Source organism: Leopardus geoffroyi, chromosome A3 (genome assembly GCF_018350155.1).
Source record: "Leopardus geoffroyi isolate Oge1 chromosome A3, O.geoffroyi_Oge1_pat1.0, whole genome shotgun sequence".
Classification (NCBI taxonomy): domain Eukaryota; kingdom Metazoa; phylum Chordata; class Mammalia; order Carnivora; family Felidae; genus Leopardus; species Leopardus geoffroyi.
The window spans coordinates 61,468,786-61,496,146 of record NC_059336.1 but is presented as its reverse complement, the minus strand read 5'-3'; the positions used below and the strand labels follow the sequence as shown (position 1 = coordinate 61,496,146).

At 48.5% G+C, this 27,361-nt stretch overlaps 1 protein-coding gene across 19 annotated transcripts in view; it reads left to right on the top strand.

Moving 5' to 3' along the window:
• The window catches only part of INPP4A (inositol polyphosphate-4-phosphatase type I A), a 150,672-nt gene that overhangs the window by 21,520 nt on the left and 101,791 nt on the right, over positions 1 to 27,361 (top strand). The window lies entirely within an intron of this gene.

The following is a 27,361-nucleotide window of genomic DNA, read 5'->3' as shown; positions in this document are numbered from 1 at the left end:
GGTCAGTCTGATAGGTGGAAGGAAAAGAACAGCAAATAGAACATACTCTTCTGCCTTGGGGTTGGGGCCAGGGAGCCAGAGGACAGATATTTGAACAGTCTTTCCACTATTGTGGACTGAGGAAAGTTGTCTTTGATGTGTGTGTGAACAGATATATGCATTACGTATTTATTTATATTTATGTATTATAAATAACATGAAAATTGACAAGAGCCCATGTTCCTGAGTCTGGCTCATATCTTCAGCTTCCTTCTTCTCTCACCACCTACCTCAGTGGCTATTTGGAGGTCCCTGATAGTTGACTGGGCCCCGTTAATCTCCTTCCCCAGAGAGTGGAGCCTTCTTCCTACCTCCTCTCCACGCTGAGCCCCTGCTCAGGTGGGTGGGGCCTGCGGTCTCTCCCAGGCTACCCTGGCCTTTGGGCCTCTGACCTCCCTCTGATCATCTGGCCTCACACCCAGGCCAGCTCTGCCCACCTTGGTCAGTCTGCTCTCTGTCCCCCACAAGTCTTGCTCCGACATCTCCCCAGATAGGAAGGCACCTGTCTTGTTGTGTTTCTTAAGCTAACCTTGCTGAGCACTCACTGTATAACAGGGCCTGACGGCTCTGTGGGGTGACCTGCATTCCCTGTCACAAATTATGAGCTACTAAAGGAGCCTTGCTGAATGCTAGTTGCTGTGCTCTATCCATGTGCACACCACTCGTCTTACAGATGAGAGAATTGGGGTGCAGAAAAGTTCAGTCACCTAGTTGGTCAGTGGCAGGGCAGGAGTCATGGGTCTTTCTGTCCATGTAGCTCCTTACTTACAGCTAAGCCAGGTAGGCCCTGCCCAGTGATAGACCAGCCACCAAATGCATAGCAGTGGCAGGTGCCACAGGTGACAGTGTCTGTCTGCGTGCTTTTTGATGGGGACCCACAGTTTCATTTCCAGCTCTCTTTTATTTTTTTTAATGTTTTTTTAATTTTTAGAGAGCAAGAGAGCGAGAGAACATGCACACAAGCAGAGGGGTGGGGGAGAGGAAGAGAAAGAGATCCTAAGGAGGTTCTGCTCAGCGCTGAGCCTGATGCTAGGCTCAATCCCACGACCCTGGGATCATGACCTGAGCCAAAAATCAAAAGTCGGACACTTAACTGACTGAGCCACCCAGGCGCCCTCCATCTCTCATTTAAATGCTTGTCTCATGCTATGTTCTGGCAGTCACTGAGTGAGACTGCCAGACTTTTGGACTCTGAGTCTCTTCGAGTAGAGCAGGGGAGACAGAGTTGCTGAGTTTTCCCCTTGGATGGCTGGAGCCCATGCAGTACACGCCTCTCCTTCCCCCTTGTCTGTTTACCTGTCACCACTCTGTTATCTTGATCTGTCCATCTGTTTACCTCCTTTCTCTGTCTGTGTTAACAGTTTAGACTGAGAACTCTCTGGCAGTGTTAGTGGCCACCCCCCTCCCCCCAATGTGGTACAGGTACAATGGAGACCCAGATTCATCGTGTCCTCCACCCTCGGAAGTAAGCAGAAAGTCTCTTCTTAACCTCTGTGGTTTAGCATCTGAGTGATGGAAAGCTTCTTTTCCTTAAGTAACAGATGTTTTGCATATACCTGGCACACATCCACTCACATTTGATTTTCTTGTATGTGCACATGTGAACACACTCTTGATTTTCTTGTATTCTAATAACATTTTCCTTATTTAAAAGAGCAAAAGAACAAATGAGTTAAATAGATATTTGCCTATTGGCTTGGAAACTTAAATACCATCTTAATGGTAATTTTATGTGAAAAATATTCTCTGGGTTCCAGATCACTTATAAATGGACTTTTGGGATGCAGCCTGTTGATTGAACTGCCCAGAAGTTCAACCTCTCCTTTGTGGAATTCCAGAACTGAGTTTTAAAATATTTATCAATTATAGTGCTTTGTTTACTTTCCACTGCAATGAGATCATGAACTAATTTAGCATGTGATAGCCATAAATAAGTGGAATAATAGTAAAATATTGAGGTTTTACAGTAAGGGGTAAGACACCCCAATTTTTTACTTTTATTTTTTTAAATTTACATCCAAATTAGCATATGTTGCAACAGTGATTTCAGGAGTAGATTCCTTAATGCCCCTTACCCATTTAGCCCATCCCCCCTCCCACTACCCCTCCAGTAACCCTGTTTGTTCTCCATATTTAAGAGTCTCTTATGTTTTGTCCTCCTCCCTGTTTTTATATTATTTTTGTTTTCCTTACCTTATGTTCATCTGTTTTGTCTCTTAAAGTCCTCATATGAGAGTCACCCCAGTTTTGATGTCTCAGTAAAGAGAACAGAAAATCTAAAGGTGCCATCAGGGAGGTGTAATAAAGGAATGGAGGGGAATAAAACCCAAACCAGAGTCAGTACTGTGTGGGGTGAGACTGGTGGGTCACGTTTTTGGTCCTGAGACCTGTGGCATTTCTTTTTTGATAGTCTCAATCCTGAACCCAGTGAGGCTTCAGTTTGTGAAGGAGGAACAATACAGTCTTAAATGGTGAAGGGTTAAAGTCTATTACCCTTCATGGTTCACAAGGGGACTGTAAATCCTGCTGAGACCAGACACAGGGCTCACGGCTGGACACTGAGGGCAAGAGGGATCTCGGGTCACCAAAGACCCCTGTTACTGGGAACTCCCAGCCTTGGGGTTTGGGTGGATGCCTCTGGAGATCGTGGCTGAGATGGCAGAGGAGGAGCCAGCCCGGCCGAACACCTGTGGGCAACCTGGGGGAAGGAGGTGCTGGGGGTTAGGGAGGGATGGAGACACTGCAACTTTCTCCACCATGGCTACACATTACACTCAGCTGGGGCTTTTGACAAACACGGAAGCCTGCTTTCCACCCCCTGCCCCCCACTCAGGGCCAGTAAAATAATGTGGGAGTAGGGCCAGCACTGGCATGTGTTACCTTTCCATTAGGTAATTCTGAAGTGCAGTTGGGGTGGAGTGGGTGGGCCCTGGGGGCTCAGAACTTGGGCTTCTACCCTGGGGCCAGCCTGTTTTGAATCCCCATGGCGTCCAGTCTTTTAAGTGCTGAGCCTCAGTGCTCCCATGTCTCGGGCTGGAAGGTGAAATGAGGCCATGTGCACACGTGTAGTGTACTCCACTGGACACTGGGGCCGGCTCCGTGGCAGTAGTGACAGAAAAGGGCCCTGGCCTCTCTCCCTTTGAGGTCTCACTTGGTGAAACCACACCCTGGTTGTGGGTGCCTTTCAACACAGTGGCCTGTGGCCGGAGAGGACAGCCACATTGACAGGGCTCTAAATTCACAACCACAGAGCGTGGGTGGGACCACTTGGCATCCAGAGCATATTTCGCCACAATCCTAGACCAGGGGTTGGCCTGCTTTTTCTGGAAAGGACCAGATAATATTTTAGGCTTTGTGAACCGTACAGGCTCTGTCACAGCACCAGCCAGCTCTGTTGTTGTAGTGTGACAGGTGCCACAGACAGGGGCAACAAATGCATGCAGCTGTGTTCCACTAAAACTGTCTAAAAACAAATGGTGGGCAGGATGTGGCTGACTCCTATCCTAGACGATCATTTTTATACCTTCTCCTCAAACTTCTAATACCTCTGGTCTCCACCTCACCCGACCCTGCTCATCGCTGCTGGCCTCTCTTCCAGCAGCCTGGATTGTACTTCCGTAGACCAGCCACCAACATCAGTGCTGCTCCCATGGTCTGGGGCCAGCCTCTCATACACCACTCCCTGACCCCCAGTGGTGGCCGGTCTCCAGCCTTCATCACTCCCTCCCGCATCCTTGGAACATTCTCCCCACAGCTCCCGGGACCCCTCACTTTGGATTGCCCTCCTGTTTCAGTCAGTCTCCTGGGCTGGTTTCTCCTCTACTCCCCAATACCCCCAGGGCCCAGTCCTAGGACCTGTCTTCTGCTCCATTCTTTGGTGAGGTCATCCACTCTGGTGGCTCACTTAACTTCCTACAGGCTGACAGTCCCTCAATATACTACTCCAGTTCAGATGTCTCCCCTGGACTCCAGGCTCTTGTATCCACTACCCTCCTGACAGTAAAACATCTCACCCATGACATGTCCCAAACCAGACTCATTGTCGTACTCACCTGCTCTTCCTCACCTCTGTGAATGACCACATGCTCCTTCTGTTGCTATGGTGGTCAGCAAAGCCTTGGAAGTGTCCTTGACAGCCCTTGACTTTCTGCATCATCTGGCAGGAAGTTCTGCTGGCTCCATCTTCAGAATACATACATATCTCCTTTCCTCATGCCCTCACCTTTGCCTTGGTTACTGCATGGGCTATAGGGCATCTGCTCTCCTTGCTGCTGCCCTTGCACCTGCTCAGGCTCTTTCTAGCAGAGGAGCCAGAGGACTTTTCAGAGCAAGATCAGATGAGCTTGCTCGTCTGCTCAGAACCCTCCAGAGGCTTCTCATGGATGTGAGCAGTGGTCATGAGGCCCCACAGTGCATCCTCCCTACCACCTGCCCACCCCCCCACCACCCCCCCACCCCTGCCCAACTCATCTCCTCCTGTCCCTTCTCTGGCCTCGGGCAGGTTGCCCTGGCTTGCCTTCTGCCTGGCATCTCTTCTCTCAGATACCCACATCGCTTTCTTGCTCTCAGAGCTTCCTTGGGTCTCTGCGCAAATAGCACCTTCTTAGGAAGGCCCATCCTGACAACTGTATTTAGAATTGTGATTCCCCTAATCCCTGCTTTTTTTTTTTTTTTTAAATCATTCTCTGTAATGGTATCTTGGGTACTCTCCCTGATACCATGGCATTGGCATAGGATGCCACCCGCATGAGGCCCACACCCAAGCAACTGTCTCCAGATCTCTTGCAACAAGGTGCAGCCATGTTTGTAGCAGGCGTCATGTGAGTGGCCCCGGGCATAGCTCAGCCAAGTGCCTGGCATAGTGTTGGGAGGCGAGGGGGACAGCTGCAGGAAAGCCCCGCTTGCTGCTTAATAACAAAGGCTACTTTATTTTTCATTAAGAGTTTAGGAATTACAGCCACAAAGTCTTCTTAGTGACATTGATTATGAAGATCATGTTCCTCTTAGACATATAAAGGAATAGTATATGGGTTGAGGCTGTGAAGTATTAACCCATCTGGCAGGGTCTGTATCCCATAGGATTTGTGGCTGCTATGAAGACTTTCCTCCACCTTTTCTTTTTTTCCTTTTTCCTCTCCTTTTCACGTCTTGAGATTTCAGAATCCTACTCTTGCCTTGTCATGTCCCTGGATTTTAGGGAGCGCAGCCTCGACTTGGAGGTGCGGAAGTGGGGAGAGCTGTCCTGTGGGGGCTGATCAAGCACAGATGTACCCCACCCTGGCTGTCTCCTGAACTCATGACCCCCATCTGGATGCCTCTTGCCTGGAGACCTGCATGCCTGTAAGCGCCCACTGCACGAACGGGAGAGGGGAGGCCCATCTACCACTAGTTCTGAGCTCTAAGGGAGCTGAGAGCCTGCCTGTGGGTCTGTGTCCCTGAGTGGACACCCCTTCCCTTACCCTCCATTGGGGGAGCACGGGCAGAACTGGAGCCCGGAGCCTTAACTTGCTGTGCCTCAGCCCCATGCAGGGAGAGTTTGGTGGAATGTTTCTCCCTTCTTGGCCAGGCACTTAAGGAGCAGAAGGGGAAGAAGTATGACTCCAGGACTCTGGAAGAAGTGGTAGTGAGTTGGGTGGTCACTTCGTTGGATGTTGCTTCCTGTCAGGCATGGTGCAGGGCGAGGCTGTAGGAGGAACTAAAAGACATTTCAGGGAAAACTTTGCTGACCTTCTTTGAATAGGCTTCAATATGGGTTTCGTTATTGCTGTAACCCACTCAATCTGTAGCGTCAGGAACCAGAATGATTTGGGCAAACTCTTGAATTGAGGTCACATTAAAAGGTTTTAGCCATGGGTGTTAGATGTGTGCGTGCAGATGGCCAATGTGAATGACAGTCTCATCTATTCCCTGTGAGAGACACTGTTTCATTATTTCACAGCCATTCCGTGGGAGGCTGTATGGGATGAATGACCCTGTGGGGTTAAAAAAACATTTGGGTTTTGCAAAGCTTTTTTTCTTTCCTTTAAACTTGGCAATCTCATTAAGCTATCAGGGGAAAATGTAGAATTAAAATATGTAACAGGTGGGAGTATTTTTTTTTAACATAAGATATCTGTCATATTTTGTCACATTTGGAATATTCATGTTAGGCTGTCTGAGAAGTTTAAGCTCTTGTGGATGAAGGTGTGGATGACGGTGAGGTGTGCTTGGACGTTAGGCTTATGAATCTACTCCTTCTCAGAGGCTAAAATCCTACGTTGAGCTTTCAGGAATCAGGGATGAGCTCAGTGTTTGCTAAGTGGACTGCAGGTTTGACATGCTTAGCCCAGTTATCTGCAAGCTTCCCTCCATCCTCCCAAATATCCCATAAATATTGAAGCCCCCAAGGGGTGTCTGGGTGGCTCAGTCGGTTGAGCGTCTGACATCGGCTCAGGTCATGATCTCGTGGTCTGTGAGTTCGAGCCCCGCGTCGGGCTCTGTGCTGAGAGCTCGGAGCCTGGAGCCTGCTTCCGATTCTGTGTGTCCCTGTCTGTCTCTGCCCCTCCCCTGCTCATGCTCTGTTTCTCTCTCTGTCAAAAATAAATAAACATTAAAAAAAAATACTGAGGCCCCCAAGATGTCGTTGACCCTGTTAGTGGATTTACCCCTGCCCTCTTGGCCCCCAGGAGTACCTGAGAAACCCCCATGTGGCTAAAGTCATGGCACATGGAGATCAGGTTATGGGTCTGCAATTCTACCCTGTGCCAGACAAACTGTGCTGGAGGGTCTGGTAGGAGTGTGGGCTGGTTTAAGCGGGGAACATCCTGGGCGACATTGAAAGTGCTGGGGAGGCCCTCCTGACTGTGGCATTGGTGCTATGCTCATATTTGAGACCTGCCTGTCCTTGTCCCTGTTTCTGTGCCCCACAGGAGTATGTCGGGACCAAGAGTATCGACTGGGCTGCAGGCCCCTCTAACAAGGCCCCTTTTCTGATCTCCTGTGTGATTCTGTTTTCTCTTCCTTTTCTGTGGCCAGGCCTGTCTCTGCCTGCACCTCCCTTGCACAGGACACTGGCAGAGAGCTGGGGAGGGCCTTGGTGGTGATAAGCAGGAGCCACGGATGGGGTCCTTGGTGAGGGGAGGAGGGTGTAAGGCACATGACTGGACTTGAACCCAGCACCCCTTGGCAGTTCCCTCAAAGCCTATGCAGAGCAGAAGGGTCAGTGGTGTGAACATGTACAAATTGTAGCACCTTGTGCCTCCAGCAGGTGCTCCCTGCCATTCCCCATATAGGGCCCTGCCCCCAGCACCTCTGGGTACTGTAGGGAGAATGGCGTTAGCATAAAACTCCTTGTGGGAGCTCAAAGCACAGGGGAGAAACTGACCCAAAATGAAAGAGGCAAGCACTGGGGCAAATATCCAAGGGACCAGGCGGTTCTTGCAAAGGGACCTGGTGCAGATGCCCATTCCATTCTCCAGTTGCTTCTGCCCAGGCGCTTTTTCCTTCATTTAGCCTTTTCGTGTGTGTCACCCTGCTCTGCAGACTGTGCCTTCATGAGGGAGGGGCCACAGCGGAGTTCTGCATCACCTCCCCCAGGCCTGGCCCACTTCACTGACCGTCTGTGGTGGGCCTTGGCGTAAGTCATCTGCAGAAACAGGCAAGTGACTAGGGATCCGAGGTACTCCTGTTGTAGAAGAGGGATCCGGAGGCCAGAAAGGCTGAGTGACTTGCCCAGAGCCGTGCAGCTTAGCCCGGGATGGAGCTGGATCTCAAGCCTAGGCTCCTGGCTTCCCTCTCTCCATGAGGTGCTCCTTTCTGCTATGCTGAGCTGCTCTTTCACTAGCCACAGAGCAGAGGGAGGGAGGGAGGGCATCACAGGTGCAGTGCAGAAAGGGAAATAGCCAAGTCGTCGACTCCTGCCTCTCCCGAAATCTCTGGGCACTGGCCGTGGTGGGCTGCTTTAGAAAGCTGTGTTGTGGTCAGAAGCCTCACACAGGCCAGGCAGTGGCTGCAGGGCTGGTTGCTGCCTCTTGAGCCTTGGTGAGTCAGTGGGAGAACATGACACCTTGTAGTCTGGAGCACCCTCACTCCTGGCCCATGGACTACCCCACCTTCCCCATGTCCATCCCCTCATCCTGCCTTCATCTGTCCATCTCACGTCCTGGGGGTGTACCAACTCCCGTTTGCACAGTGGACAGGGTGCTTTATGTCTGTCCTTCTGTCCCATCTAGCCTCCCCTGGAAACAGAAGGGCATGGCTTACTTGTTTCTCAGAAGCTGGAAGTGACACTTTTGTTAAATGGCTGCTCAAGGTCACACAGCATTAAAAAGCTGATCTGGGTCTTGAATTATCTTGACTTTCCACTTCACCAGAATTGAATGAAACATGCTTGAGAGTTAATATATATGATATTGGGAAAAATACGATTTGTCCACTGTGGGTCATTTTCAAAATTTGTTTGAGGCTATTACCTATCTTACATAGTTACATGCTATGAGGGTGTTACTTACCTGTGATATCACTCAAAAATTACAAAAGGGTATAGAGAGAAAAATCATGGCTCCTGTCTTGTCTTACATTTTCCCTCTCCAGGGGCAACCAGTGGGCCCAGCATTTTTGTGCATCCTTCGGGAGGTGGTCTGCCATATACAGACATGTATGTTTCTGTGTCTTCTTCCTTCTAAAGCTTGCATCAGTTTAATAGTTTGTGTGGAAAGTCATACACACAGGTTATGGAATCACTTGTGGTTTTGTTTTAGTCTCCCTTTATTTCTCTTTTTGTGTTAATAGTATCTAAAATTACCTTGTTAGCCTCAAGATTAGCCTGCTGCCAAGTGGATTTTGGTGTCCATGGCGCAGTAGGTGGGCAGTCTCCCATCCTTCTGGGTGCTTGGTGGGGTCCGTGGCAGGTTTTGTTTTTTTAAGTAGCACTCCTGCATACAAGGATGTCCTTCAAAGTGGTTGGGCTTGGAGGAGTGTGGTGTTCTTTGCAACATGGAAATGCCTCAGAGACCTCACTGTTCTGTGCTCTGAAGAGCCTGGGGTGACATGAGCCCTGACTTGTGCTGTGTGACCTTCACTCCAAAGCCATCATTGAGGGCTGGAGCAGATAACTGGCTGCCCACTGTCTCCTGGCTGCTGAGTGACAGACGAGATTAAAACCAAGCTCCTGACCCAGGTCTTGGCCTTCTCGTATTCCACGGGGTGCTGGAGACTGCAGACCCATTTCAACGAGGCTGCCATTACCTTGGCAGTTCACCATCTCCCTGGCAGTCTGCAGCCTCTCTTTGCCCATTGCCATTGGCATCAGCCTAAGCGAAGTGCAGGAAAATCAGTTTCATTATTTTATGGTCATGGCTTTTAAGAAAACATCTATTTTATTGATAAAAAAAAAAAAGCATTCCAAATAATTTTTCTAATGGACTGAACCCATCTGGGGCACTGGAGATACAAAAGTTATTTTTTTCAGTCAGTCAGTCATTTAATAAAATCTTGTTTGGTGCTGCTTCTGTGGGTCAGCTCTGTGCTGAGCACTGAAGGGTTGAAGATGGAGATGACTCTGTCCCTTCCCTTGAGTACAGGGGAGATGGGGATTTACAGGGTATTAAAGGTTTTTTCCTTTATGGCTATAGAGAAGGCTGTGTCATAAAGAGCAGAGGGTATTTATTTCTGCCCGGATGTGGGAGAAGCTTCACAGAGGAACTGCTATTTAAAATGGTCATGAAGCATGAGTAGGAATTGTCAAGCCCAAGCCCACAAGAACAAGAACAGGGACAGCCTGAGAGAAGACATGGAGATACATACTTGAAAGCCTGAGAGAAACCACCTGCGGTGTGGCGTTTAGTAAGCCTGGGAAAGATAGCTGGGCCGCAGGTTCATGCTGCTGAAGGACTTTGGATTGCATCCTGTGCGTGCTGAGAAAGCCGTGGAACGGATTTCATTTGAGTCATAGGAGTTAGCCTGTCAGATTTCTAGGTCACAGAGAACCTTCCAAAACCCCATCCGTGGGCTGTGGTTCAAGTACCGAAATCATCTCTGCCCCCCAGCTGTTGAAACTCAACTCTTGATCAACCAGGAAGACAGATGAGGTCAGAGAGGGAAGGGGCAGACCTTGGATAAAGAAAAATCACAGGTAATATAAAAGGAGTCAAAATGTAGTTCAAGATGAGTTTAATTTGGTAAAAGTTACATGTAAAATTGAGAAGCACGTTGAACTTCACAGATACATTGTTTTTATACTTTAAAACATCAGTATTTCACTGCATGACCAAAAATGGTTATGGCTGTGGCAAACAGGGCAGCCCACTCCTCATCCCGTTTTCCTTACTGGGGTGGGGATTCTGGGAGGAGGGGAGCAGCACTCTCCATGTTGGGGAAGGACCTGTTTCTGTGGGGGCCCTGTGTGTCCCCCTTTGTTGTCAGTAGTTCCAAATAACTATAGAGTGCAGTTGTAATGGTTTTAATTTTTTCCCACAGATACACTACTTTCTCATTGTTTACCAAGGCTAAATCCACAAATGTTTAATCCACCCACAGGTAGTCAAGATCTGATGGTAGAATCTTACTAAAATCAACTCCAAATAGCTTGGTGGTAACAAGCCTCCTTAGCAATGAGATTTTGCCCACGTTTTTCTCCATAATAAAACGAGTCATACTTGCCACCTGAATTTTTTTTTTTTAAATCTCAAAACTTTTAAAAGAATTTAATTAGAATGGGCACATAGGATAATGAGGATTCATATTGATTCATATTATAAATTTTTTTTAATGTTTATTTATTTTTGAGAGAGAGAGAGAGAGAGACCGAGTGCAAGTAGGGGAGGGGCAGAGACAGAGGGAGACACAGAATCTGAAGCAGGCTCTAGGCTCTGAGCTGTCAGCACAGAGCCTGATGTGGGGCTCAACTCACAAACCATGAGATCATGACCTGAGCTGAAAGTTGGATGCTTAACTGACTGAGCCACCCAGGCGCCCCCATATTGACTCATATTAGCTTGATTTGTTTTTTTAAATCAAGATTGCAGAAACCTTTTAAAAATTTGAGTCTTGATACTTCCTAGACTTTGAGTTTTGCTTATTCAGTGCTAGGTAACCCCAGGTTTCTGGTCAGGCATTGCTAGGACACACAGACAGTGCTGTGCTAACTGCACTGGGCTCTAAGGGTCTGTGTATACTCACCCCTGACTGGATTCTCGGTCAAGTCTCAACATGGCTCCACATTGAGTGGAGGTTGCCCTGTCGGTCTGCCCTCAGGAGGTTTCAAGCCCAGGAGTTCCTCAGAGCAGAGACTGTCTCTAGCTGGGTTGTACCCTTTATTTTGGGGGTGAGCAGCAGCCTCCCCCCATGCCCCATCAGGTTTCCAGTCCCCAGTCCTGGAGTTCAGGAGGCACTAATCACTGTGCTGTGGCCCAGCCCTGGGTGTGTGCAGGGAGGAAAGGGCTGGAGGCCTAACTCTGCTGAGGGTGTGGTCTGGAGTGGGGTTCCAGGAGACCTGTCCAGCTCCAGAAGGGAGTGGGGCCTGCCTCTCAGTTCCTGGTTGCCAGAGTAGAAATTCTCAGGGGGCCCTCTGGCCTATTCTTTTCTAGCCAGGTTTTTAATGGGTGCTTTTAATAGATTTATCGACTTTCATCAAGGCCTTATTTCCTGTTGTAAGTTTTCTGTGTTCTCCGGGTGCTTACAGCCCTTTCTCTGCTGTCCTTGATCCAGTGGCTTGGCACGAGTGCTTCCAGAACCCTTGTTTCTGAATGGATGGAAGAGTCCTGGGGGCTTGGGAGTGTCGCATAGCCTTGGTAGTAGTGATAGAATAGCAGCAAACCCTTGTGTGTGTGCCACATACAGTTTACAGGGATGAAATCATCTCGTCTATGCAACAGCCGACGAGGTAGATGCTTCGTAGGACAGTTTCAGAGGGGGAAACTGAGGAACAGGAGGTTGAGCTATTCAGCCCTGGTTATGTGTGGCCTGGGAGGTGGCAGGGCTGGGAAATGAACACAGATGGTCTGGTTCTGGGCTATACTCCTGACTGTGGGGTAGGCCCCCTTCCAGGAACAGGAGGCATGCTGCGTCAGTCCACCTGCCAACCACCAGGTGGTTGGACGACTCCCTGAGGTACCTGCAGCAGCACACTTGTGGCCTTGAGTGGTGCTGAGCAGGTGTGGTGGCACATTCTGGTCACCCTGCCTGAATTGGGGAAACCATGGTCTCAGCAAGTGACTGCTCCAGGCTCTGTTCCCCAGTTCTAGGGCCATCTTTGCTTTGCAGCTTCTCTCTGTATGAGGTACAATACCCTGTTCGCAGACCACAGCCTAACAAGAAAGGATTAACCAGAGCCTTGATTCCAGCGATCTTGAGCCATTTTGGCTGGTTGTCACCTTTCCCTGCCCCTTGTCCCCAGGACACAGTGTTGGTGTTATGGGAACTTCCTTCCCTTTGTGAGAGAATAAGATCATGCTAGTCACAGTCCCTCCTTGAGTGACTCACCCTCTTTGGCCAAAAGTTTGGCTGATGAGCAGGGGCTTTCTCCCTCTGCCACACCCTGCTCCCACCTCTTCCTGCCTGTGTCCATTTATCAGGGTGTGCTGCTCCTGCCCCAGACACTATGGTGGGTGAGGGAGGACAGGCTGGGGGCTTCTCTGACTGCCACTGCCTGAGCCCCCACATGGGAGGAGAGCCGTGGAGGATAGAATCTGAGTCAGGAGGACTTAGTGTCTCAGTCTCCTGGGCCTTAAGTGGGCTGGAGTGGGAGGTGGTTAAACACCATCTACAGCCTCTAACCTTGTGTTATTACATAGCCCTGACTTTCCAAACTCTGGGTCTGTTTTGTGGCCCATTTAGGAGCTGCCTTTGATCTCCCTAAAATAGGATGTGCTATTTTGGACATTGCTTTCTGTGAGAGGGATGTGTGTTTAGAGCTAAAATAGGGTGTACTTTTTAATTTGTGGGTATTTCCTTTTCCTGTCTCAAGCACACTGTGTTTAAGTCATAGTATCCTCCCTCCCACCCAAGAGGATAGCCTCGGGCCGGCCAAACAGACAGACTGGGCTTGGTGAAGGCCTCTCTCTTCAAGGTGTGAGGGGAGGCCTCCTGCTCTGTCTGGAGCCAGGATGCCTCTGTGTCTGGGGGGAGCTTTTGCAACATTCTGTTTCCTATCTGTTGATCTGAGGACCAGGTCATTTGCCCAAGACCTGAGGGATTCCAGAGCATAGGCAGCAAAGAGCCTTCCTTATAGCCTAGTTGCTGAGTGGCTTTCCACCCAGCCATGCTGAAGTTCCAGTCAGAGTGGGGACAGGGCAGCGCTTAGCCCAGATTCTGAGTTAACTGTGGGGAGGTGTTGAGTTACACACACACACACACACACACACACACACACACACACACACACACCTTGCACCAAACAGCGGTGATCTCTCTTTTGATCTTTTTCTTGGCCAACTTTGTGGCTGTGGAGAGGGTGCCCCAGTAGGGGGACGGTGGGAGGCTGGAGTGGGACGGCTGAGGAGGGTGCAGCTACCAGTCCCATTCTGTCCTGGCTTACTCTGCATTCCATTCTTCCATCACTGCACATGGATATAGCCCACACCCTTGTCTTTGTCTTGTGCTTTTTCAGTTTATTGAAAAGAGGGAAGTCTGATTTTTCATAGAGCATGAGGACTTAATTGAAACAGTTGTTTCAAGCTTCAAGCCTCTTTCTAAGACAGGAAACCAGACATATGTGCCCCAGCTTCAGTGCCATATAATCATCTGGAGGCCTTGTTCCAGGCACATTCCTGGGCTCCACCCTCAGGGAGTTGGCTCTAATAGGTCAGGCACTTCCTACAAGCTCCTGCATGACCCTGATGCTGCTGGTCTGTGGACTGCACTTCAAGTTGTCCTGGACACTTGTCCCTCTTCCAACCCCCAACTAGAGATATTACCTTATTTGTATTACCTTCCCCAAATTGGGCTACTTCTTTCAGTGCCAGTTGCTCACACTTCTAATTCTAGGAGTGTTTGGAGGGGCTCCTGGGCCCCCTCTAGTGGGCAGCCATTCTGATGGGGGAGACAGAATCTGCTGTACTCTGGCAGGAGCTCCTCCTGCCTGTGCCTCATGAGATGTCCCAACGGCTACCCCACCACCATGAGTGGTAACAAGGTGGCTTAAAAGCTAGGAGCCCACTTATTTCACTGTAATAATCACATGCCAATTCTAGTTCACGGAGGCCTCAGACATGAATGGGTAGTTGGGTTGTTGGCATCTTTTCATGGGAATAATTGGTCTGAGCCAGCTTGTCCCAGCCATGGGGACCAGAGTTGTGACCCCGCTGTTTATAAATTGACAAGGTATGCTGCGTTAGGTTCTTCTCAAGTGTGTCAAGAGGCACAGAACCCACTTGTGCCCTGGAATCCATATTGTCTGTGACACAAGCAGGTGGTCGATTGACAAAAACCACGCGGACAGAGTGTAAGGATGAGGTCCCATTTGGTTTACTTTGATACATAAAACATCTGCCATGTGCCAGCTTCTCTGAAACAAATAACAGTCACAAATGGAATTTGGGGTACAGAGGATACCAACAAGCTTGTTTCCCTCTCCTCTTCCCCAAGGGATAGTCATTTAAAAAAAATACTGAGCCCTGCCCAATCTCCTTGGTTCCTGGGTGGCCACTTGGGTTGAGCTGTTACCATGTGATGATCTTTAGAGCCCTATTGTGCCTGGCCCTAAGCTGGACTCCTTCCTCAGGGTCTTCATTGGGCCATACAGGTTTTAAAACCGCCCCTCTCCCTCAGGCCTATTGTATGTGACTTTCTAGAAGGCCTTTCCTAGACATACTTTTATCTTCTTATGGCCTTAGAAATTGCCTCCACGTAGTCCAGTTGGGGGGGGGGGCTGTCTTTGGCGGTCCATCTTGCCTGAGGTCAGTCTCTCCCAGAGGGAGCTGCAGGGCTTCCTCAGCTAGCAGTGTCAGCATCCTTCCCTCTGGGCTTGCCCCTCTCAGCCTCTGGGAAGCAGAAAGCCTTTCTTCCTGATTTGCAAGGATACCTGGAGGAGCCCCTGGAGGATCCTGTGCCCTCACTGTCTTGGACAGGTGGAGGACTCCCCTGTCCGGAGAGGTTGGCTCACATGCCAGGCATCATGTCAGGTGTGCTTTGTTCATGAATCCCCTGCCACCTGATGAAGTAGTTATTATTTATTTCCAAATGCAGAGGAAGGAAGGGAGGCTCAGAGGCAGGAGGCTCAGGTGACTAGCCTAGATTCTATCCAGTGTCCTGTCATGGTTTCTTTTGGCTCAGTATAGTTTTTGCTGCAGAAAGGACTCCTATTGTAACTTTACCTGTTAGGGACATCATTGCTGACTGCTCCCTTGCACTGTCAGTTCTGGAGAGCCGGGCCTCCGTCTGGGCTCCCTCTCATGTGGTCTCAGGTCTTGGTAGGCTCCCTTTGTGTTGGAGACTAAATGACCAAGGTGGCCAGCCAACCACTGTGCATTTGCACACTTGGTCCCTTGCGCCTGGCCGGCAGCCTTGTCAGGCAGAATGGGCCCCATCTCCAGCCCTCTGAGTAGCCAGCTGCAGCCTCAGCCCCTCCAGGGCACTGAATCTTCAACCAGCCTGCCTTGTTGCTAGGTGTGGCCCTGGTGCCCGTGTGTCTGTCTCTCCAGTCACACTCCCCTTTGGAGGGATGGCAGGCAGGCAGGGCCGCCACATGCCTTTGACCTTCCAGCCATCAGAATGAGGAGTTGTGTGACCTGTTCCCATGCTCACATGCCAGGCACCAGGCGTGCTGCCAGTTCACTTGCTGGTTACCTTTCAACTCCAAACTCTTTGGAGGTGGGGATCCTGACAAAACAGAATTTAACTAGAGCACCTGTAAAATTTTCCTGCATCTGGTGCTTCTATCGTGAGGTCATGGGTGTCACTGAGTGTCACTCAGTGTAAGTTCTCGCCCCACAGAGAGGCCAGGGGATTGTGAATAGGAGGGGTTGGAGGAGCGTCTGTGGACATGGTGTGAGCCTCTGAGTGGGGTCAAGATATCTTCCTCTGAAAATGCTCCAGAAGGAAAGAAACTGCATGTCTTTCCCAGAAGCCTCGAAGCATTTTATGTGGCAGAGCCAGCTTGGTCACTTGGCATGTTTCAAACATACCACTCTTGGCCACCAGAACCCTTATTCATTTGCAGTCACTGGTTCTGGTTGCCATCGGCCCCTGGGTAATCTCGTGGCCCGGCGAGGGTGCTGGCTTCTTTGTGGAGCTGCATTTGGCTTAAGGTTGGCATGTGTTTTACCTGTCTGAAGTGGTTTTAGGTATAAAGATTCATTGACACCATCCCTCATGTAATTTAACGCCACAGTTCTCCATATGAGATGATCTTACTACATTGAGCCTCGATAGCAGATTTATGAGGACGTTTTATTATATCTCCAAGTGACCCAGGGTAAGCAAGCAGGGTTACCCTTGGAGAGGTTTTCTAGGAATTTGGCTGTCCTTCCTGCTAAAATGGTGCCTTGCAGAACCCCAGGAAGGGGAGGAAGGTAGCTGCAGTCTGCAGTGGGATGCTTGCTGGATGTGAGCGTCTGGCAGCTGGTCTTCAGGGCGCACCCCACCCCTGCCTCCGTGCCAGGCTTTCTGTTCTTTAGTGAAGGCTGCAGCAACAGCACTTTTTGCTTCTCTTTTCCCCTTTATTTCGGGTCTACCACATTGGAGTTGGGTTGTGTGATATCTTTTCCTGGCCTATTAGCTCAACACTGTATTTTAAAAACTGGAAAAGTTTCGATAAACAGAGGCAGTGGTAAAGAAAGTGGCACAGCAGGTGATGTGAGGGACCCTGATTTCTGATCCCTTTTTCCCCTGCTTTGTGCCTGTACCTCCTACATTATCACATTTTGGGGGTGAAGACCTTGGAGGTCTGGGTAAACCCACTCCTCCGCCCCAGGGATGGCAGGTTAAATCGCCACTTAGGAACCTCTTGGCCAGGAATGCTTTAACTTACTGGTGCAAGTCTAGGTGGGCCTTGTGGAGGTCAAGGATCAGTCAAGCCTGGTCTAGGGTGTGAGGGCCCCACGAGGAGGGCAGGCTGGTGTGGGTTGAAAATGAAAGGTAGGCACTTCTAGACAGGTGTAACTGGCTCTCCTGGAAGGTAGAAAGGGGCAGGCGGGGTGCAGCTGTGCGGTGGCCCCTTCACTTGTCACTGCTGCCTGAATGGAGTTGTCTCCCAAGTGGGCCTGTCGTGGGGGATGGATGTCAGCAACCAGGAAGTCAGTACTGACATTGGGCAAGTGTGGTTGACATCCAGGGATGTGATCTAAAATGATGGGTGCATATCCTCTCATTTAATAGAAATGCATGGCTTTAGAATTTTATTACACCTATGTTACTTTTTTGAAAGAAAAGTAAAAGGATTGGTGAAAATATAATACAGATAGGGATTTGGGATCTACCTTATTTTAATAATAAAATTTTTAGGTGATACTTTATATGAAAACCTACAGGAAAAATAATACACGGAAATGTCTTCAGCTTGACAATTTAATTCCTGTTACAACAGAAACTACATGGGCCCCGACTCTCTCCCTGAGGTTACCACTGTCCTCAATTCACATTTTATTGTTTTTACCCACTTAAACCTTTGTATTTTGTGACTCAGTGTTCACAGATTTTGGTTCCTGGGGGATGGAAAGCAAGCACTGCTTATTCTCAGTTTCAGTCTTGAGATGCCTATGGTCAGAAATAGCTTGTATTTGAGCTTCTGGCTGCCTGGCCCCCCAAGTGGTAAAGAATAGTCAAGTTCAGGGTGGGGCCAAGTCCCAATGGACTTTGCTCCCTCCTCTTTCTCATCCTACCTGCCCTGCTGTACTGGGAGCATGCTGGGGCAGGTATGGGCCTGCCCTGATTCCCATGGCAAAGCACAGGCTGGTCTTGGGTCCACCTTTGCTGCAGAGTTGTCTTCATTCGGGCAGGTTCTGTCTGCCACTGAGCATCCCCTTGGTCTCTGCTTTAAACACTTGTCACTCACATGGCTCATGAGCCCTGCCCTAAAGATAGCATCTCAGATAGGCTCTCTGTTCCCCCCTCTTCCCAGGCCTGCCCCACCTTCCTGTCAGCTGCTCTGTCCCCATTCACGGTGGGACAGGGACACACTCCGCTGTGCGGCCATCCAGGGTTGGGTGAACAAATGGTCTGTGTCTGACAGATGGCCTGTGTTTTTATTCAGTGAAGTCTTCCTCCCCACTATCTGCTGGGAGCCTTTCCTTTTGCGTAAAGAAGCTCTCGCTCCCCACCTCACTCCCCCCCTTTGCCTCCTCACATAAACTGAAATATGCATGATTCTCTCTAGAGAGCCACAGGCCTCAAAATGAAGTTGGGGCTCTTTCTCTGCTCATCCTACATCTCCTTCCAGAAGTGGGCTTGGGAGTCTCTTCCTCCTTGACCCATGACTGTGCCATACTCTCCACCTCCAGTCACTGCCCTCTGTCACTTCAGGTTACCCTGGGTTCCAGAAAGGACTCAGCACCTGCCTCTGAAGTCCTGTTACCTCCTTACTTTTCTTATGTCTGCAGGGATGTCTAGCATCACCAAGCTAGACTTCTGGACTTCTGCTTCCCTCTCTGTGGTTATTCCTAAAACTGCCCTCAGGGTGCCCATCCCTGGATCCCAGCCCTCTGAATCCCCGCCTCCCCTTCTGCTGTGTAGCCTGCTCTTGGCTCCCCCTTACTCCTTGTCTGCCAGGCTCACTGGAGCTTTATGTCCATTGGCCCTGCAGTACAGGCATGGCCAAGCCCCAATCACTGCCCTGAGAGCTGAGAGTCTGAGGTGTGAACTTCCCATGTGACTAGGGTGATGGAGGGGATGTGTGCCAAGCACTGTGTAAGATTGGGGGAGGGGTTAGGCATTTGAGGTCCCCTCTTTCAGCAGAGCTCTTCCAGCAGAGTCTGGGAGGCAGGAGGAAGAATTATCCCCAGGAGCAGCGTGGGAAGGATAGGGTACTACAAGAAGGCTCAAAATAGTGTGGAGATACTAAACCACCTAATGTGGGTACAGTTAATAAAATTTTGCATGCTTATTGTAAAGGGTTTAGAAAAACATCGTCCAGTAGATAGACAATAAAATCATGGCACAACCATTACCAGTGTTAACATTTTAATATATTTTCTTCTTAACATCTTCCACTTTGTGTGTGTATGTGTGTGTATGTATGTGTACTTCTGTGTATTTATTCTGGTAGATCTTAGAATTTTACTTTTTCACCTGTCAGTTGTTATAAACTCAGTGATTTCCATTTCAAATTCTACACGGTTTTTCACCATATTTTACCATATGACTGAACCATAATTTACTGTGTCCCTAACAGGCATTTAGGCTGCTATTAAATCTTGTGATTTATGGTATAAAATACGTTACTGGCAGTGCTGTAGTGAATGGCTTTGCCTGAGATCCTGCCAGAGAGCAGGGGCTCCAATCTTCTCATGCTCACTCTTGCAGCAAATCTACCCCCACCCCTCCAACACATACACATGGTGGCGGAGCACACTCCAGTTCTGCTATGAGTCTGCTTTCATGGATGCTTTGTGCACAGGCGACCCGAAGGGATGCAACTGCATTCTACCAAGAGGTCTGGCCTTCGCACCAGCAAAGACTATCCCTACCTCCACCACCACCACCATGCAGGGTCTTTATAGCCTTGCTGCCCGGCTGGTGGCTGCCTTAGAGCTGAAGAAATAGCCACACGATATCTTCTTTGTAAGACATATTTTATTTTATTACTATTTTTTAATGTTTATTTTGAGAGAGAGAGAGAGAGAGAGAGCGAGAACGAGAGTGCCTGAATGTGAGCAGGGAAGGGGCAGGGAGAGAGAGAGAGAGAGAGAGAGAGAGAATATCTCAAGCAGGCTCTTCTCTGTCAGTGCAGCCTGACATGGGGCTTGATCTCAAACTGTGAGATCCTGACCTGAGCCAAAATCAAGAGTCAGACGCTTAACTGACAGAGCCACCCAGGAGCCCTAGACATAATTTTAGATTAAGTTAAAAACTGAATGTGCATGAAGATGTTGATGTGGTCTTTAATATATAATCCGCATGCAGCCTGGCCAAGCATGAGATATGTTTACAATCTAACACGCAAATGAAAAAGTAGGCTACTCTACCTTTTGTACACACTGGTCTTATCTGTAAAACTGGAGAGCTAACTGCAGTGAAGGTGTGGTTATGAGTGGGGATTTCCTCCTTTACTTTCCAAACTTGCAGTAAGAGAACTGTGGTGGTTTTTCCTTTTAGCGTTCCTATGCTTGCTTTCCTTGGCTGACTACAGGGTCGGATTCCTCAAAAACCCCCAGGGTGGGTGCTGGCATGACGTGGGTACTGGGCAGCTGGTGTCTGTCTGGTTGTCCCCACCTGTAGGGCCAGCTGTCACTTAGGGACCACTGCTGCCATTCTTCTAGTGATGGCAGTTCAGCTGTGGGTTCCTTTATTTTGTTGATTTCAGAGTTTAAGCATCTTATGAATTTGAGAGTATTTTGATTTTTAAGTGAGACTTTTGAGAGCTTTCTTCATTCATCATACTTTGAATGGGTTAACCCAGAGTTCTGTTGTCATTGTAGAATATTCTTATCTTGAGGTAAATCTGTAACTGAGAAAATAGTAATCTGTTGGAAACACCTTGTCTAAAGTACTAAAATGTGCCATTTGCTAACCCACCCAAATTAAATGATCTCTTCTTCTTAAAAATTATTTAAGTTTCACTAAAATGAAGGGAGGGGTGCCTCCTGATGAGAAAGTTAAATTAGAAACAGGACTTTGTAGAAGTTTTGAATCACCACCTTCAGTAGGAAATTTGCCACAGCCCCATGGAGTGGACTGTGGTTTTCCAGGGTCCCTGGCAGCGGGTTTGTGTTTCCTGATTCCTCCCTATAACAGAAGGCTCAATTTCTAGCTTTTTCTGGTCTGTTTCCGGGTATCTTCCTGGGGAACCGTAATGACCTTGACGGATTTTATTTTGTTTCCCGAAGTCTCAGTAATGAATTAGGCCAAGTTTTATGGAAATGCACATACGTTGTGGGCGCTCTTACAAGATGGTCCAAGAATCCGACATATCCTGGTGACAGTGATGACAGTGACGCTTTGCGAAACAGCAGAGGTGCTTTGAACTCTCCTGGGTGCTGCAGGTCTGGGCAGTTTGAAAAATCTTGCTCCTAATCCAGCACAGCACTGCCTTGTTCTCTCATCTTCTCTCTTTCTCTTGCTTTTTTCCTGTCCTGCTCCTTTCCTTGCTCTTAGTTCCTCGAGGAAGAGGAACCCCTTCCATTTCTCATCAGCCTATGTACCCAAGCAGTGATGCATCTCAGTGGCCTAAAAAGGTGGAAACTGGTGGATTTGCAGGGGAGCCAGAAGAAGGGAGGCCTGGCTCAGGCCAGGCAGGGGCTCCCCAGAGTTGCCCAGAGGCCCTACAGCTTGGGGTGGGTGAATTAGGCCCAGACCACAGAGCTTTTAGATCATGTGCTGGATTCCTGCAGATGAGTTACATCAGAGGAGTCTAGGAATAGAAGCCAATTCTTAGAAGGCTGGGTTGCATGAAGGGGAAGGCAGCTGCTTCTCAAATGTCTGATTGCTCTACTTCTGAGGGCCTCAGCCCGGTGGGAACTGTCATGTGAGGAGTCTGCCCGCCTTGACCTGGAGCCATTGTATTAGTGACCTCAGCCAACAGCAGGAAGTAGGCATGGGCGAGACTGGAAGTGAACACTCAGCAAGCCCACAAATGTGCCGTGATTGGCTCCTAAGGAGGCCAGAGGTAATTAAGTGCTGTGGGGAGATAAGTATAGGTTACCATTCCTGCTTTAAGAAAAGGTGGGGGTGGAGGGAAGGCTAGTTGATTCAGAGCTAAGATTATTTTCTTAAATAAACTTCTAAATTTTAGAATAGTCTTAGGTTTATAGAAAAGTTGGGAAGATAGTACAGAGTTCCTCTATATTTCCTGCCCCCACCCATTTCCCATATTGTTAACATCTTACATTATCGTGGTACATTAGTCACAACTAATGAACTGATATTGATACATTATTATTAACTAAACTCCATGCTTTATTTAGATTTCCTTAGTTTTACCTAATGTCCTTTTCCTGTCCCCAGATCCTTATCCAAGACACCACATTACACTTACTCATCTTAATTCCTCAGAGTCCTCTTGGTTGTGAGAAGTTTTGACTTCCCTTATGATGACCTTGACAGTTTTGAGGAGTACTGTCCAGATATTTATAACCCACCCTTGTCATGGGTTTGTCTGATGTTTTCCTCATGTAATATTGGGGATGTGGGATTTGGAGAGGAAGGCCACAAGGATGATGTACCCTTCTGGTTACATCACAGCAGGGCACACACTGTCAACATGACTTATCACTGTGGATGCTGACCTTGAGCACCGGGCTCAGGTAAGGTTTATCAGGTTTCTCCCTTGTAAAGGTATACTCCCCACCTCTTGTGTAACATTCTTTCTGGAAGACAGTTGCCATGTGCAGCCCACAGGTAGGGGGTGAGTGGCTTTACCTCTTTGAAGGGTTAGGACATAAGTTATTTGGAATTCTTCAGTATGGGAAGAATTGTATTTATTCACTCGTTCATTTATATTAGTATGGATTCATGGATATTTATTTTAGACTTTGGGTTATAAGTCAGTATTAGCTTAATTATTTCATTGCTCACATTGTTCCAGCTTTGGCCACTGGAAGCTCTTTCAGTTGGCTCCTGGGACCCTTTGACATACTCCATTATTATGGGGCTTTTTACTGGGTTTTTGTTTTTTGTTGTTGTTTTAACACTTCTTTTCGACACTGCAAGATACTCCACGCTCATCTTGTTACTTTCCTGCCCCAGCCCTAGAATCAGCCATTTCTACAAAGAACCCTCATCCCTTTTATTGGAGAATGGTATTAGAAACTAGGATATGGGCACTGAGTGTCTAAAAGTGTTATAATTTCAGTTTCTGTGTACTCAACTGAACGACAATGACCAAAGCAAAACATGTAAGTAGCAATACTAGTAAGGGATAACTGAAAATCTTCTCCATTGACCAGCTCTGCCTCCTTGGGCTCTATATGTACCATCTTAAAGTTATAAATTGATGTGCCCCTCATTCTGAGTTCTGTTTTTGAAATTGTCACTTTAGTGGTGCTATCATGATGCATAGGCTCTCACTCTGAAGTCACATACTTTCTTGCCAGTTCATGGTGGAGATGCTATGTCCTGAATGAATGATTCCTGCTCCCTGAGTCTTATAGTGACTCTTGGTCAAAAGCAATAAAGTCTAACCTAAGAAAAGAACCCAATGGAAAAGAAGTTCCAACACAATGAGCTGGGTAAACAGGAAGCAGAGCCAGAGCTCCTTAAAGGGAGGGCTACTTGAGGCTGGGGTTCAGGAAGAGGTCTAGGGGCTGGGCTTGGAGCCAGCTCCTGCCTCTGGGTGTGGTGAGGAGTGCTGTGGGATCTTGATGTGAGAGCTATAAGATAGAAGCCTCACATCTTGACCTAAAGACTCCAGGCCCTTGCCTTTAAGTGAGTGCATGCATATGCATGTGCATGAGTGTGTACATGATGTAGTTTTGGTTCTCAGCTTCACTGGGAAGCCAGTTCTGGGCCTATTGCCTCAGTCCTGTGTGGGATGCCAGTGGTATTAGAGAAGAGGGTGATGAGAGCAGATAAACCTCAAAGGAAGAGGAGGCAGAACTGAGTGACCAGTTCGGCTGATGATTGGAAAGCTGTGTCAGATCTGTCTGAGCTCCTGAGCATGGTGGGGCCCCAAAGGGAAAGAATCCAGGAGAAGCCAATTCTGAAGAGAATGTGGCCTCACACTTCAGTGGGTGTTGTGAGTCCACAGCTGGTGGCTAGTTGACTTGGAAATGCTATATTGGGCCTCAAGGGAGAGGGATGTAGGCATCATCTTTTGGATGGCTTAGTGGATAAAATTGGTATGGTGTAGGAGAATGGAGGCACACACTGAGGACTAGGCCGGGCCTGCAACCTCTCCCTGTCTTTGTGGTTGTCCTCGGTGCTGGCAAAGGGCCCTATCATGCTGAATGACTCTGATGGGCACTGGTTCACTGAAGCACCAAATGAGAGCTGTCATTTACACTCCATCTGTTGGCACCATCCGTACCAAGTGGTTCAGCATCTTTTATCTTGGAGATTTTGGAACACTGTGCTGCAACCCCGAGGTGCCTGACTCCTTTGACAGTCTCGCTCTGAGGGAAATTTGGCTCTAAAGTTTTCTTCTTGGCAGAGAAAGAAAAGGGAAGGGGCTCCCCTCCCTGAAGCTGAGAGGATGCACAGGAACGCACCTCCCTTCCATAACTGTGGGCACGTAACTTGTTTCCAGAGGGAGATGGTAGGGACATCTTTAACTGGTTTGAATTTTTGTCCTTGGCTGACATGGAATTTTGTGTAGGGTTTTACACCCTCGCCGTATGCAGCTGCCAAATTCCCGTCTGCCTTTTCCACTCCCTCTGTTTGGAATTAACATCTTTGTAGGACCCATGTGCCTGTGGAGTGATGTGCACAGTCTAGAAAGGCCCAGGATGATGGAGTTCATCCAGAACTCCTTGTGACCTCCTAAGGTGTGGTGGCTGGAAGTGAGGTGGGAGCTATGGGGATAGTGAGCAGGGCTCTGGTTCTGGGTGTGTCACGAGGACTTGGTGGTGTGTTGGATGTGGGGGAGGGAAGGGCTTGGGGAGGAAGGAAGGAAGACTCCATGTTTTGGAGGAGGAGGAGGAGACTAGACTGGAGCAGGAGGGAAAAGGAACAGCGCTGCCACCCCCAAAAAGTCAAGAATGTCCTCTTGAGGGCTGAGGTTTTCTGCTGGTTTCCTTTTCCTGATCGTATTGCTCGTCACACGGGAATCTCTAAAAAGAGACAGTACCTGGCTCTGGAGTGTGGATCCCCATGTGAAGATGAAGACACTGTATGGGAGGGACTGTGTCCATCCTATGATGGTCTTCTCAGTTGGGCCTCACAGAGGTACCCCAAGTCCCCACGCCTGTGGTATTATGGTAAACATGGAGGAAGAGCTTGGGGCTTCGGGAAGGGAGTTGGATTCTCATTGGTTAGATATGAGGTACTTCCAGAGGTATTTGTGGTCTGGTTTGGTCCTGAGCCTTTATTGTCCTTGTGGGGAACCTTTCCTTCCTCGCATTCTGTTTGGAACTAGGACTATACTAGCCTGTGACACACAGGCTATACTAGCCTCCCAGTCAATGAGGTAGGAATCTAGAGGCCCTGTCAGTGGTGACAGCTAGGTGAAGGGTGGACACCTGCCACAAATCTGGCCAGATAACACTTTGAGGTGAAATATTCGCTCCTTTGGGTTTCACAATAGATCTTGAAGGGTTTGTTTGTTTTCTAAAATTATTATTTTACAATATGTGGACTCTTTCTGCTTAGAACAAAATAAAACACTTTCCAAAGAAGCATTTAAACGCTAACTTCATAATGAAAGAAAATTATAGTGGGGGCGGGGAATAAAATGAAGCTTCATTTCTTTATGGTGGTGGAGAAAAAAAATCAAAACCCAAACTGTGTCAGACAGACAATAGTAGGAACACTAAGTTCCATCTGTATCTAATTTCAGTTGAGACCCAGTTAATCAAAAACAAATTGTATTTCCAAAAAGGAGTGGGAGGTGAGCTTTGTGCATTTCCAGAAGATTTTCACCGTATGAGTAGTCACATAGTCAGATGGTGGATTTTTTTTTTTTTTAAAGTTTGGGTTAAAGTCTTTGTTTTCAGCAACTGCCTTCCTGATAGTGTGCTGCTCCCTGACCCAGTAGCCCAGTAACATGTAAGGCAAGATTGTTTCATGAGCAGATACCATGGAGTCAGTGCGGGGGTGGGGCTGGGAGCAGAAGGTAAACCAAGTGCCCGTGAGCCTATGGTGGGTAGTGTCTTTATTTATTTATTTATTTATTTATTTATTTATTTATTTTTTAATTTTTTTTTTTCAACGTTTATTTATTTTTGGGACAGGGAGAGACAGAGCATGAACGGGGAGGGGCAGAGAGAGAGGGAGACACAGAATCGGAAACAGGCTCCAGGCTCTGAGCCATCAGCCCAGAGCCTGACGCGGGGCTCGAACTCACGGACTGCGAGATCGTGACCTGGCTGAAGTCGGACTTAACCGACTGCGCCACCCAGGCGCCCCTGGGTAGTCTCTTTAAAGCATTCACACATGCTGTCATCTGTATGGTTTGGTTTCCAAGCCCTCAGGAGGGGGACCAGGGAAAAGCAGTATACTTCAGTTGACAAGAACATTAAAAGGACAGGGAGGGTGAAGAGAGGGAAGCCATCCTAATGGGTAGATGGAACAACAGAAAAAGAGCAGCAAGCCTAGTGCATTTAATACAGAGATAAGCCTGCACCTTTGTATACAGTCACACACTTGAGTTGTGTTTCTCTTCATCCCCATACTGCAGATGGGAAAGGAGGCCCCACAGAGGGGACTGTCAGGGCATGCAGGTAGGGGACAGGACTGGATCTGTGTTGTGGGAAGAGTACAGTATATTTTATAACATTTTTTCTAGTGTGGTTTGCTTTTTTGAAGTTGCCACCCAGCTGATAATCTCACTGGCCAGAAGCTGCTGCTAGAGATTTCCAACATCTCTCTTATTGTCTGAAGGGGTAGACCCTGCTGATATGCTGTCTCTGGGAGCCAGTACATTATGTCCTTTATCACTGATTCCCATCTCACACCTAGAATCTTTCCTGCCTCAGCTGGCCGGGAGGAAATCTCAGAAGGGTGTGAGGGCAGGTATCTGGATTCCTGTGATATCAGGGGGCCCTTTAGGGATGACTCCGTTGATACCTTCATGAAGGTGAGCACAATCAGGTCCTGGGGGAGGTCCAGGCACTGGCTGACTCTGGAAAGGGTCCCATCCGGCCTGTATAGGAAGCACAACCTTCTGGCTTCAGTTTGCTGTCTGGAGGGACCTGTAGGGGGAAAAGAGCCTATTGAGGAACTCTGTCCAGAGTAATGGCAGTTTGCTAAGTACTGACTTTGGGCTTTGTGGGTGATTGAGGAGCTCCATTTTATAGATGAGGAATCTGAGGCTGGAAGGGTTCCAGGGTGCAGTCCAGTTCTCAGCTCCTGCATGGCAGAGCCAGCACTGGAGCCATCCTGCCTCCCACCCCCTGCCCATCAGGTGGAGGTGGTTGTCTGGTGTTGTCACATTCCCAGCCCTCTCCTCAATTTCATTTTCGGAATGCCATCTGCTGCTCTTGGGGAATGGACAACAGTTGGTGATTTCCAAGAATGTGCTAGCAACTTTCCTTCCTCCCCTGCCTGGTTATCCCAAACCAGTTGTTTTTTGGGAGGGAGGAGTACCACATTTCTTTCA